At 61.5% G+C, this 12,500-nt stretch overlaps 2 non-coding genes across 2 annotated transcripts; both read right to left on the bottom strand.

Annotated features, from left to right (window-relative positions):
* Positions 1–524: 524 nt before the first annotated feature.
* LOC142791080 (5.8S ribosomal RNA) lies at positions 525–677 on the bottom strand. The gene has a single exon (XR_012889989.1). It is a non-coding gene; the product is annotated as a 5.8S ribosomal RNA (ribosomal RNA).
* A 1,719-nt stretch (positions 678–2,396) lies between these two features.
* LOC142791107 (small subunit ribosomal RNA) lies at positions 2,397–4,211 on the bottom strand. Its single transcript, XR_012890015.1, has one exon. It is a non-coding gene; the product is annotated as a small subunit ribosomal RNA (ribosomal RNA).
* Between the last annotated feature and the right edge of the window lie 8,289 nt (positions 4,212–12,500).

Genomic DNA, 12,500 nt, shown 5'->3' with positions numbered 1-12,500 from the left:
TTGCGCGCGAACGTTCCCTGTTCGCACGGCAAAGCCTGGAGGAGGCACGGCCCCGCAGCGTGTTCGAGCGCCCGGTCTACGAGACACCCTGCTTACTTCGAGGGCAACAAGCGCAACGCAAGGCTGCGATCTCGCGCACTTTGCGCACGGCTGGAGAAGCTTTGCTGGCCGGCTTTCGCTCCTCGTGTTTACCGTGCGTTAAAGTTGCGCGTCCGTGGCTCTCGCAGCTCTTGCGCGCCCGGTCGCAGAGAGGAGTACGCAACCTCGACCGCACTTTCCCTGCAGGCTTCCTTCCGACTCGAAGTCCTGCGGCGGTCTCAACGAGGTGCCACATCCTCAATGCAGTCGGTCGCCCCCGTTTCGGTTGGGCTCTGGCACGACGGTCGCCACCGTCTCGCCCTTGAGTGGCCGCTGTTGGCGCTCGCTGTGAGGTGTTCAGCGTGCTGTCCGTGTTGCCGACGCGGTCAAAACGAGTCGACGGCTCACGTTCCCTTGTGCGCCGAAGGCTCTCTTGATATGTGATCCGACCCTCAGACAGACGAAGCCAAGGGAAGACCCAAGGCCGCAATGTGCGTTCAAAGAATCAGTGCTCAGTGTGTCCTGCAATTCACACCAAGTCTCGCAGCTGGCTGCGTTCTTCATCGACCCGAGAACCGAGTGATCCACCGCTTAGAGTCGTGAAAAAGTGTTTGTTCAATTCCGTACAGTCAAAACCAAACGTTTCTGGCACTCGGCCAAACAGTGGCCAAGAAGGGCGCTTTTCAGCGCACGCTTGGACTCCAAAACTCTGCCGCGCCTTTTTCGGCTGCCGCAAATCGAGCAAACGGTGTGTTTCGGACGGCGTTTCGCTTTCGCTACTTGCGAGTGCTTTCGTGGTCCACCCCTCTATAAATACTCGGGAGGCGTCGAAGCCGGTTCTCCAAGCCGGACCCGTAGGTATCGTTGTGTGCTCGCTCTCATTGGCCCGCCTAACCAGAAAATGCCTGCGGTACACCCATTTGGATAAGAGTGCACGCAGATGCGGGCCTCGACGGCTACACATTTCCTCGGGCGGCCGCCTCCCGGCCTCCGTGGAGCGCGGGATGCACGGTCCCATCGACAAGCCTCTCCCGTTTTTACCGTGGCGTCGCGGTTCACCACGGCAGGCGGGTCGGTCTCCTCCGCATAAAAAGGGGGACCCCCGCTTTTTGTTCCACGAAATCGCACAAGCTTTTTTCGCATCCACGGTTTGCCACCGCACACCAAAATGCCGATCCGGCTGCCTACTTTAGCCAACAGGTGGAGCCAGGCGCGCCGTACTTGCGCGGCACTTCCCACGTCCACCGAAGTCGGTGCCAAGGACCACTTTCGGCGCCGGAGCCGCGTACGAGCCTACTCGAGGCGGAAGAACGAAGCCAGCAAGGGCCTGGCCGCAAGTGCGTTCAATTGTCGGGACGTCCAAGTCCCTCGTTCTTCCGTGCTTCCTCTTTCGGCAAGTCGTTGCGGCACCTTCCCAAAGCGCGCAGACCCGCTAATCGCGACGAGCGCGACGTGGCCGTGCCGCCTTTCCCTCGGCAGCAAGCAAAACGCCTGGCAACGTCGACGCTCCCCTAACCGCGATCTCGCACCGTGTTTCGTGTGGCGAATTCAAAAGCCGGCCGGCGCTGCTGCAACCATTACGGTCGGTACGCATACGCCGCGGAGGGCGGGACGGTCATCGGAGCGTGCGGTTCCTCCATCGAGTACTGCGCACCTCGGCCGTCGCATCGCCGTGCCATGACCGGCCGCGCGTCAACGCGAACCGGTGCCAGCGAGATCCCTCGCCTGCAAGAACCGACCGGCAGCCTCCGTCACCCGAGGACGCGGAGGCGCTTGCCGCGGACGGCGGGACGGTATGCACTGGTGCACAGCGGACCCGTCACATCGCCAGTTCCTTGACCGACCGCCGACGCTTGTGCCGTTCCTCTCGTACTTGGCAGTCGCCGCGCGATTGTCGGGTCTCGTTCTTGCACGCTCGAACGGTCGGGAGGGCACTCGGCTGGCGTTTCGGGAACGCGCAGCCTCGCCTTCTACCGACGTAACCACGACTCGCCGTTCGCGCTCCGCCGCTCCTGTTTACAGTACTAGGCGGTCCCGCAGCGGTCGGGTCGCGCATTTCGAGCGCTTCGAGCCACGGTGCTGTGGCGGGTCGAAAGCCGACCTATGAGTGCGTTGCGCCGTTTGTACCCGCGTCCGCCACCTGGCCGACCGTCCAAGGTCGCGGTGTTGGCGTCCGCTGGGCGCAACAATTTGTCACGGGGTGCCGCTCCACATTCAGGCAGCCCCGTGGGGAAAAGCCGACCCCGCGTCCAAACGGGGTCAGCGGCAGAAAGTGTCGGGCGCAGACGCAGCTGAGGCGCTCACCCTTCACAATCCGTTAATGATCCTTCCGCAGGTTCACCTACGGAAACCTTGTTACGACTTTTACTTCCTCTAAATGATCAAGTTTGGTCATCTTTCCAACAGACCGGCGCAACCGAAAGGCCGCGCCGGACATCGGTCCGAAGACCTCACTAAATCATTCAATCGGTAGTAGCGACGGGCGGTGTGTACAAAGGGCAGGGACGTAATCAACGCGAGCTTATGACTCGCGCTTACTGGGAATTCCTCGTTCAAGGGGAACAATTGCAAGCCCCTATCCCAATCACGAAAGAAGTTCCACGGGTTACCCAGTCTTTTCAGACAGGGATAAAGACACGCTGCTTCCTTCAGTGTAGCGCGCGTGCGGCCCCGGACATCTAAGGGCATCACAGACCTGTTATTGCTCTGTTTCGTGCGGCTAGGAGCCGCTTGTCCCTCTAAGAAGGTTGTAAGGTGCTGGGAACCCCGCACCTATTTAATAGGCTAGAGTCTCGTTCGTTATCGGAATTAACCAGACAAATCGCTCCACCAACTAAGAACGGCCATGCACCACCATCCACCGAATCAAGAAAGAGCTCTCAATCTGTCAATCCTCCCAGTGTCCGGGCCGGGTAAGTTTTCCCGTGTTGAGTCAAATTAAGCCGCAGGCTCCACTCCTGGTGGTGCCCTTCCGTCAATTCCTTTAAGTTTCAGCTTTGCAACCATACTTCCCCCGGAACCCAAATACTTTGGTTTCCCGGAAGCTGCCCGCCGAGTCATTTGAGTAACTCAGGCGGATCGCTGGTTGGCATCGTTTATGGTCAGAACTAGGGCGGTATCTGATCGCCTTCGAACCTCTGACTTTCGTTCTTGATCAATGAAAACATTCTTGGCAAATGCTTTCGCAGTAGTTCGTCTTGCGACGGTCCAAGAATTTCACCTCTAGCGCCGCAATACGAATGCCCCCGTCCGTCCCTCTTAATCATTACCTCGTATTCCAAAAACCAACAGAACAGAAACGAGGTCTTGTTCTATTATTCCATGCAAGTTTATTCAGGCGACTCGCCTGCGTTGAGCACTCTAATTTTTTCAAAGTAAAAGCACCGGCCATCTCGAGGCACACAATGAAGTGCACCAAGAAAGAACCGGCATGATGTTCAGTCCGAGCCGTCGCATCGGGTAGATGCACTACTCGTCTGGAACTGAGATCCAACTACGAGCTTTTTAACCGCAGCAGCTTTAGTATACGCTATTGGAGCTGGAATTACCGCGGCTGCTGGCACCAGACTTGCCCTCCAATTGATCCTCGTTAAAGGATTTAGAGTGTACTCATTTCAATTACGGGGCCTCAAAAGAGTCCCGTATTGTTATTTTTCGTCACTACCTCCCCGTGCCGGGAGTGGGTAATTTGCGCGCCTGCTGCCTTCCTTGGATGTGGTAGCCGTTTCTCAGGCTCCCTCTCCGGAATCGAACCCTGATTCTCCGTTACCCGTAACAACCATGGTAAGCAAGTAACCTACCATCGAAAGTTGATAAGGCAGACACTTGAAAGAAACGTCGCCGGCTCGTGGCCATGCGATCAGCACAAAGTTATCCAGAGTCACCACACAATACGGGCCGAAACCCGATCGATCTTGGTCTAATAAAAGCACCCGTTACCCAAAGGGCTCCAGGCTCACTGCATGTATTAGCTCTAGAATTGCCACAGTTATCCAAGTAGGAAGAAACGATCTAAGGAACCATAACTGATTTAATGAGCCATTCGCGGTTTCGCCTTATTTCGGCATGTACTTAGACATGCATGGCTTAATCTTTGAGACAAGCATATGATTACTGGCAGGATCAACCAGGTAATCGTTCGACTGCGCGTCCGTCCTCGCCTTCGGCGGGCCGGACGCAGTCTGTGTGCGGCGGAGGCCACCTTCAGGCGCCCCAACACGCTTATTTTGCACTCCGAGATGACGGCGTTCGAGCTCGCTACGGCACAACCTTCCCGAAAGACGAGTGGGAGCCGTGCGGCAAGAAGCACGTTCATGCTCGCTCTTTTTCGTTGCATCGACTCGGTCGCGCCGTGCGGGTTGCCCAAGCCCGCTGCACTGTCGGTGGACCGGCCGGAACTAGCAACGGAGCCGAGACTGCAAAGCCGCCAGACGACGGGTCACGCCCGCGTCTTCGGCGCTTTCGCATCTGAATCGCCCGAGGACGACACGGAACACACCTCGATATCGTGGTAAAACGGCACCGTCCGACAACCAGCCCCTAACGCATCAAGCGGATGAGGCTGCAGACGACTGCCGTGGATTCCCCTGGAGCAGACCCGAGGACACGCTTGACGAGGCCGAAGCCCGCCGCATATCAGACACCCGGTCGCTTTCGCGTACGCCGCTCACGAGAACCCCCACATAATAGCAGCGATAAGTACCCAGACCTCCTTGGGCACTAATACGAGCGTACTCGAGAAAATTTCACCGCGGGTGTGCCCCGAAACGTGTGGCACGTTGAGCGTGCCACAAGTCTACGTCGCTCTCAAACCCGCCGAGGTCGTAGAATTTGCGACCCTACTCACGAAATTCCCACCGAGGATACGGCCGCAAACGTACCGCACCTTGGGTAGGCCACGAGTTTGTGCAACACTACGCTGACGGCACAGCACCGAGGTCGTGCGCGCACGCACGGGAAAATTCCGCCGCGGTTTCTGCCGAAAACGTGAGGCACCACGACTCTCCGCAAGTTCGCGTCGACTGCGAAAGACCGAAGTCGTGAACGACGTGTCCGCTACTCGCCGCCGACACGCTGGACACCAAACGTACAACGACTCGACGGCGTCGTAGAGGCCCACGACGCGGTTTTCCTTAACGACGTCTCGGCGTGGCACCGACAGGTTAGAACGGCCGACCAACGTTCCCTGTCCGCCGTTCGGCTCAGTCGAAGGGCTCGGCGACTTCGGCAACGCTGCGAAGCCGCACGGTGACGCACGCCATGTCCCCATTTTTTTTTTTCTTTCTGCGTCTGCCGGGGTGCCCCTATAATAGCAGCGATAAGCACCCAGACCGCCGTGGGTCGCTCGCCCCGGCTGACGTGGTTTTTCGTACTCCTGCGGCGGTCGCCGTCAAGCACGTCCAAATACGCTACTTTCGTGGGCGCATTCACGCTCTTTCGCTTCGCCGGAGTGCCAGCACTCACTCTGCCAAAAACGGCGAACATCCGAGCGGCGGTTCCCACTTTTGCGTCGGCGTCGCAAACCCCGCCCCGGCAGACGAGGTTTGCCGTACTCGTGCGACGGTGGCCGGCGGGCACGTCGAAAGACGCCGATATCGTGCGCGAATTGGCGCACCTTGGCTTCACCGGAGTGCCGCCACTGACTCCTCCAAAAACGGCGAAGATCCGAGCGGCGCTTCCCACTTTCGCATCGGCGTCCCGAACTCCGCCCCGGCTGACGCGGTTTACCGTACTCGTGCGACGGTCGCCGGCGAGCACGTGGAAAGACGCCGATATCGTGCCCGAATCGGCTCCGTTCGGCTTCGCCGGAGTGCCAGCACTGGCTCGGCGAAAGACGACGAACATCCGAGCGACGGTTCTCACTATTGCGTACGCGTCGCAAACCCCGCCCCGGCAGACGCACTTTGCCGTACTCGTGCGACGGTCGCCGGCGAGCACGTAGAAAGACGCCGATATCGTGCCGGAATCGGCCCCGTTTGGCTTCGCCGGAGTGCCAGCACTCACTCGGCCACAAACGGCGAACATCCGAGCGGCGGTTCCCACTTAGCCGTCGGCGTCCCGAACTCCGCCCCGGCAGACGCGGTTGCCGAGCTCGTGCGACTAGCGACCGCGAAGCCGTCTCGCGACGCCGCTTTCGTGCGCGGCTCCCACTGCGACCTGGGTCACCCGAGGTCGACGAGCAAAAAAGAATGTCGAAAAAAAATTTTTTTTTTTTTGCGTCTGCCGGGGTGCCCCTATAATAGCAGCGATAAGCACCCAGACCGCCATGGGTCGCTCGCCCCGGCTGACGTGGTTTTTCGTTTTCCTGCGGTGGTCGTCGTCAAGCACGTCCAAACACGCCACTTTCGTGGGCGCATTCGCGCTCTTTCGCTTCGCCGGAGTGCCAGCACTCACTCTGCCAAAAACGGCGAACATCCTAGTGGCGGTTCCCACTTTTGCGTCGGCGTCGCCAACCCCGCCCCGGCATACGCGGTTTGCCGTACTCGTGCGGCGGTGGCCGGCGGGCACGTCGAAAGACACCGATATCGTGCGCGAGTCGATGCTTCTTGGTCTCGCAGGAGGGCCGCCACTCACTCCTGCAAAAACGGCGAAGATCCGAGCGGCGCTTCCCACTTTTTCGTCGGCATCGCAAACCTCGCCCCGGCAGACGCGCTTTGCCGTACTCGTGCGACGGTCGCCGGCGAGCACGTCGAAATACGCCGATATCGTGCCCGAATCGGCCCCGTTTCGCTTCGCCGGAGTGCCAGCACTCACTCGGCCAAAAACGGCGAACATCCGAGCAGCGGTACCCACTTAGCCGTCGGCATCCCGAACTCCGCGCCGGCTGACGCGGTTGCCGAGCTCGTGCGACTAGCGACCGCGAACGCGTCTCGCGACGCCGCTTTCGTGCGCGGCTCCCATTGCGACCTGGGTTACCCGAGCTCGACCAGCAAAAAAGAAGGTCGAAAAAAAATTTTTTTTTTCTGCGTCTGCCGGGGTGCCCCTATAATAGCAGCGATAAGCACCCAGACCGCCGTGGGTCGCTCGCCCCGGCTGACGTGGTTTTTCGTACTCCTGCAGCGGTCGCCGTCAAGCACGTCCAAATACGCCACTTTCGTGGGCGCTTTCGCGCTCTTTCGCGTCGCCGGTGTGCCAGCACTCACTCTGCCAAAAACGGCCAACATCCGAGCGGCGGTTCCCACTTTTGCGTCGGCGTCGTAAACCCCGCCCCGGCAGACGCGGTTTGCCCTACTCGTGCGACGGTCGCCGGCGAGCGCGTCGAAAGACGCCGATATCGTGCGCTAATTGGCGCTCCTTGGCTTCTCCGGAGTGCCGCCACTCACTCCTCCAAAAACGGCGAAGATCCGAGCGGCGTTCTCCACTTTCGCATCGGCGTCCCGAACTCCGCCCGGGCTGACGCGGTTTACCGTACTCGTGCGACGGTCGCCGCCGGGCACGTCGAAAGACGCCGATATCGTGCCGTAATCGGCCCCGTTTGGCTTCGCCCGAGTGCCAGCACTCACTCGGCCAAAAACGGCGAACATCCGAGCAGCGTTTCCCACTTTCGCATCGGCGTCCCGAAGCCCGCCCCGGCAGACGCGGTTTGCCCTACTCGAGCGACGGTCGCCGGCGATCACGTCGAAAGGCGCCGAATTCGTGCACGAATCGATGCTTCTTGGTCTCGCAGGAGGGCCGCCACTCACTCCTGCAAAAACGGCGAAGATCCGAGTTGCGCTTCCCACTTTTTCGTCGGCGTCCCGAACTACGCCCCGGCTGACGCGGTTTACCGTACTCGTGCGACGGTCGCCGGCGGGCACTTCAAAATACGCCGATTTCGTGGGCGCATTCACGCTGTTTCGCTTCCCCGGAGTGCCAACACTCACTCTGCCGAAAGCGGCGATCATCCGAGCGGCGGTTCCCACTTTTGCGTCGGCTTCGCAAACGGCGCCCCGGCAGACGCGCTCGTGCGACGTACTCGTGCGACGGTCGCCGGCGAGCACGTCGAAAGACGCCGATATCGTGCTCGAATCGACCCCGTTTCGCTTCGCCGGAGTGCTGCCAGTCACGGCGCAGAAAACGGCGAACAAGTGTTTTTTTTTTTTTTTCCTAGAATTTGTGTTATAGAAGGCACATTTGATATCGGACGATAATTTTCAACTTTATCACGCGCACCGATTTTCGTGTAGAGGTTTGCAAGTTTATGGGAATTTCTCCACTTGGAATAATGCGATTTAGTAGTACTACGAGAACTTCATGGATGTACTCAAGGGTACGGGGCAAGTCAGTTACGTCAACACCTGCAGATTTTTTACACTTCAAACTGAAAATTGTTGGTTGTGAGTCCTCGTGTGATATTAAAGGCCGATTCGCTAACACATAGAACAAAGAAAGAAAGGAAGAAAAAACGCCCGCGCTCGCTCAAGAAACCTGGGTTCGCAACAAGTGGCAACAACAAGCAACCGAGCGAGTGCGCCAAAACCCGTGGCGGCCGAACAAACGCGAAGTCCCAACCGCGTCAGCCGGGGCGGCACGGGACAGGAAAAATCACTTCAGCCGGGGCGGCGGGGCACCGAATAAACCTCGTCACCTCGTCGCAGGATAAAAGAGGAAACAAAAAGTCTAAACAGCGTCTGCTGGAGCGAATGCGTAATAAAACAACAACAACAACAAAAAAAAACACCCGCGCTCAAGAAGTCTGCAATCCTCACAAAAGGCGACTGTGACCGAGCAGCGTCAGCCGGGGCCGTGCGGAAACGGAAAAACCGCGACTACCGGGGCGTCGAGGCACCGAAAAATCCACTTCAGCCGCGGCGAAAAAAAAAAACAAAAAGAAAGACGGAGGGGGGGGGGGGAACCACGTCTGCCGGGGCGAAGGAAAAAAAAAAACGCGTCTGCCGGGGCGAGCCCGGGTGCGGCACCACCGGGAAAACTGTGGCAAACAGACATGGCGATCGAGTGAGTGGGCCGCCAGCCAGGCTCAGCCAAAAAGTGCAAAGTCCGAACCGTGTCAGCCGGGGCGACGCAAAAACCGCGTCAGCCGGGGCGGCGCGAAAACCGCGTCAGCCGGGGCGGCACGAAACCGCGTCAGCCGGGGCGGCGCGAAAACTGCGTCAGCCGGGGCGGCGCGAAAACCTCGTCAGCCGGGGCGAGCGAAAAGGGGGGGGGGGGGGGAACCACGTCTGCCGGGGCGAAAGAAAAAAAAACGCGTCTGCCGGGGCGAGCCCGGGTGCGGCACCACCGGGAAGACTGTGGCAAACAGACATGGCGATCGAGTGAGTGGGCCGCCAGCCAGGCTCAGCCCAAAAAGTGCTAAGTCCGAACTGCGTCAGCCGGGGCGGCGCGAAAACCGCGTCTGCCGGGGCGGCACGAAACCGCGTCAGCCGGGGCGGCGCGAAAACTGCGTCAGCCGGGGCGAGCCCGGGTGCGGCACCACCGGGAAAACTGTGGCAAACAGACATGGCGATCGAGTGAGTGGGCCGCCAGCCAGGCACAGCCGAAAAGTGCTAAGTCCGAACTGCGTCAGCCGGGGCGGCAAAAACCGCGTCAGCCGGGGCGGCGCAAAAAACCGCGTCTGCCGGGGCGGCACGAAACCGCGTCAGCCGGGGCGGCGCGAAAACTGCGTCAGCCGGGGCGAAAGAAAAAAAAAACGCGTCTGCCGGGGCGAGCCCGGGTGCGGCACCACCGGGAAAACTGTGGCAAACAGACATGGCGATCGAGTGAGTGGGCCGCCAGCCAGGCACAGCCGAAAAGTGCTAAGTCCGAACTGCGTCTGCCGGGGCGGCACGAAACCGCGTCAGCCGGGGCGGCGCGAAAACCGCGTCTGCCGGGGCGGCACGAAACCGCGTCAGCCGGGGCGGCGCGAAAACTGCGTCAGCCGGGGCGAGCCCGGGTGCGGCACCACCGGGAAAACTGTGGCAAACAGACATGGCGATTGAGTGAGTGGGCCGCCAGCCAGGCACAGCCGAAAAGTGCTAAGTCCGAACTGCGTCTGCCGGGGCGGCACGAAACCGCGTCAGCCGGGGCGGCGCGAAAACCGCGTCTGCCGGGGCGGCACGAAACCGCGTCAGCCGGGGCGGCGCGAAAACTGCGTCAGCCGGGGCGAGCCCGGGTGCGGCACCACCGGGAAAACTGTGGCAAACAGACATGGCGATCGAGTGAGTGGGCCGCCAGCCAGGCACAGCCGAAAAGTGCAAAGTCCGAACCGTGTCAGCCGGGGCGACGCAAAAACCGCGTCAGCCGGGGCGGCGCGAAAACCGCGTCAGCCGGGGCGGCACGAAACCGCGTCAGCCGGGGCGGCGCGAAAACTGCGTCAGCCGGGGCGGGGCGAAAACCTCGTCAGCCGGGGCGAGCGAAAAGGGGGGGGGGGGAACCACGTCTGCCGGGGCGAAAGAAAAAAAAACGCGTCTGCCGGGGCGAGCCCGGGTGCGGCACCACCGGGAAGACTGTGGCAAACAGACATGGCGATCGAGTGAGTGGGCCGCCAGCCAGGCTCAGCCCAAAAAGTGCTAAGTCCGAACTGCGTCAGCCGGGGCGGCGCGAAAACCGCGTCTGCCGGGGCGGCACGAAACCGCGTCAGCCGGGGCGGCGCGAAAACTGCGTCAGCCGGGGCGAGCCCGGGTGCGGCACCACCGGGAAAACTGTGGCAAACAGACATGGCGATCGAGTGAGTGGGCCGCCAGCCAGGCACAGCCGAAAAGTGCTAAGTCCGAACTGCGTCAGCCGGGGCGGCAAAAACCGCGTCAGCCGGGGCGGCGCAAAAAACCGCGTCTGCCGGGGCGGCACGAAACCGCGTCAGCCGGGGCGGCGCGAAAACTGCGTCAGCCGGGGCGAAAGAAAAAAAAAACGCGTCTGCCGGGGCGAGCCCGGGTGCGGCACCACCGGGAAAACTGTGGCAAACAGACATGGCGATCGAGTGAGTGGGCCGCCAGCCAGGCACAGCCGAAAAGTGCTAAGTCCGAACTGCGTCTGCCGGGGCGGCACGAAACCGCGTCAGCCGGGGCGGCGCGAAAACCGCGTCTGCCGGGGCGGCACGAAACCGCGTCAGCCGGGGCGGCGCGAAAACTGCGTCAGCCGGGGCGAGCCCGGGTGCGGCACCACCGGGAAAACTGTGGCAAACAGACATGGCGATTGAGTGAGTGGGCCGCCAGCCAGGCACAGCCGAAAAGTGCTAAGTCCGAACTGCGTCTGCCGGGGCGGCACGAAACCGCGTCAGCCGGGGCGGCGCGAAAACCGCGTCTGCCGGGGCGGCACGAAACCGCGTCAGCCGGGGCGGCGCGAAAACCGCGTCTGCCGGGGCGGCACGAAACCGCGTCAGCCGGGGCGGCGCGAAAACTGCGTCAGCCGGGGCGAGCCCGGGTGCGGCACCACCGGGAAGACTGTGGCAAACAGACATGGCGATCGAGTGAGTGGGCCGCCAGCCAGGCTCAGCCCAAAAAGTGCTAAGTCCGAACTGCGTCAGCCGGGGCGGCGCGAAAACCGCGTCTGCCGGGGCGGCACGAAACCGCGTCAGCCGGGGCGGCGCGAAAACTGCGTCAGCCGGGGCGAGCCCGGGTGCGGCACCACCGGGAAAACTGTGGCAAACAGACATGGCGATCGAGTGAGTGGGCCGCCAGCCAGGCACAGCCGAAAAGTGCTAAGTCCGAACTGCGTCAGCCGGGGCGGCAAAAACCGCGTCAGCCGGGGCGGCGCAAAAAACCGCGTCTGCCGGGGCGGCACGAAACCGCGTCAGCCGGGGCGGCGCGAAAACTGCGTCAGCCGGGGCGAAAGAAAAAAAAACGCGTCTGCCGGGGCGAGCCCGGGTGCGGCACCACCGGGAAAACTGTGGCAAACAGACATGGCGATCGAGTGAGTGGGCCGCCAGCCAGGCACAGCCGAAAAGTGCTAAGTCCGAACTGCGTCTGCCGGGGCGGCACGAAACCGCGTCAGCCGGGGCGGCGCGAAAACCGCGTCTGCCGGGGCGGCACGAAACCGCGTCAGCCGGGGCGGCGCGAAAACTGCGTCAGCCGGGGCGAGCCCGGGTGCGGCACCACCGGGAAAACTGTGGCAAACAGACATGGCGATTGAGTGAGTGGGCCGCCAGCCAGGCACAGCCGAAAAGTGCTAAGTCAGAACTGCGTCTGCCGGGGCGGCACGAAACCGCGTCAGCCGGGGCGGCGCGAAAACCGCGTCTGCCGGGGCGGCACGAAACCGCGTCAGCCGGGGCGGCGCGAAAACTGCGTCAGCCGGGGCGAGCCCGGGTGCGGCACCACCGGGAAAACTGTGGCAAACAGACATGGCGATCGAGTGAGTGGGCCGCCAGCCAGGCACAGCCGAAAAGTGCTAAGTCCGAACTGCGTCAGCCGGGGCGGCAAAAACCGCGTCAGCCGGGGCGGCGCAAAAACCGCGTCTGCCGGGGCGAAATCAAAAAAAAAAAACAAAGAAAAAAGCCCGCGCTTAATCAAAAG

This window comes from Rhipicephalus microplus, unplaced genomic scaffold (genome assembly GCF_043290135.1).
Source record: "Rhipicephalus microplus isolate Deutch F79 unplaced genomic scaffold, USDA_Rmic scaffold_137, whole genome shotgun sequence".
Taxonomy (NCBI): domain Eukaryota; kingdom Metazoa; phylum Arthropoda; class Arachnida; order Ixodida; family Ixodidae; genus Rhipicephalus; species Rhipicephalus microplus.
The sequence above is the reverse complement of the archived record's forward strand: the minus strand, read 5'-3'. Positions and strand labels throughout refer to the sequence as shown.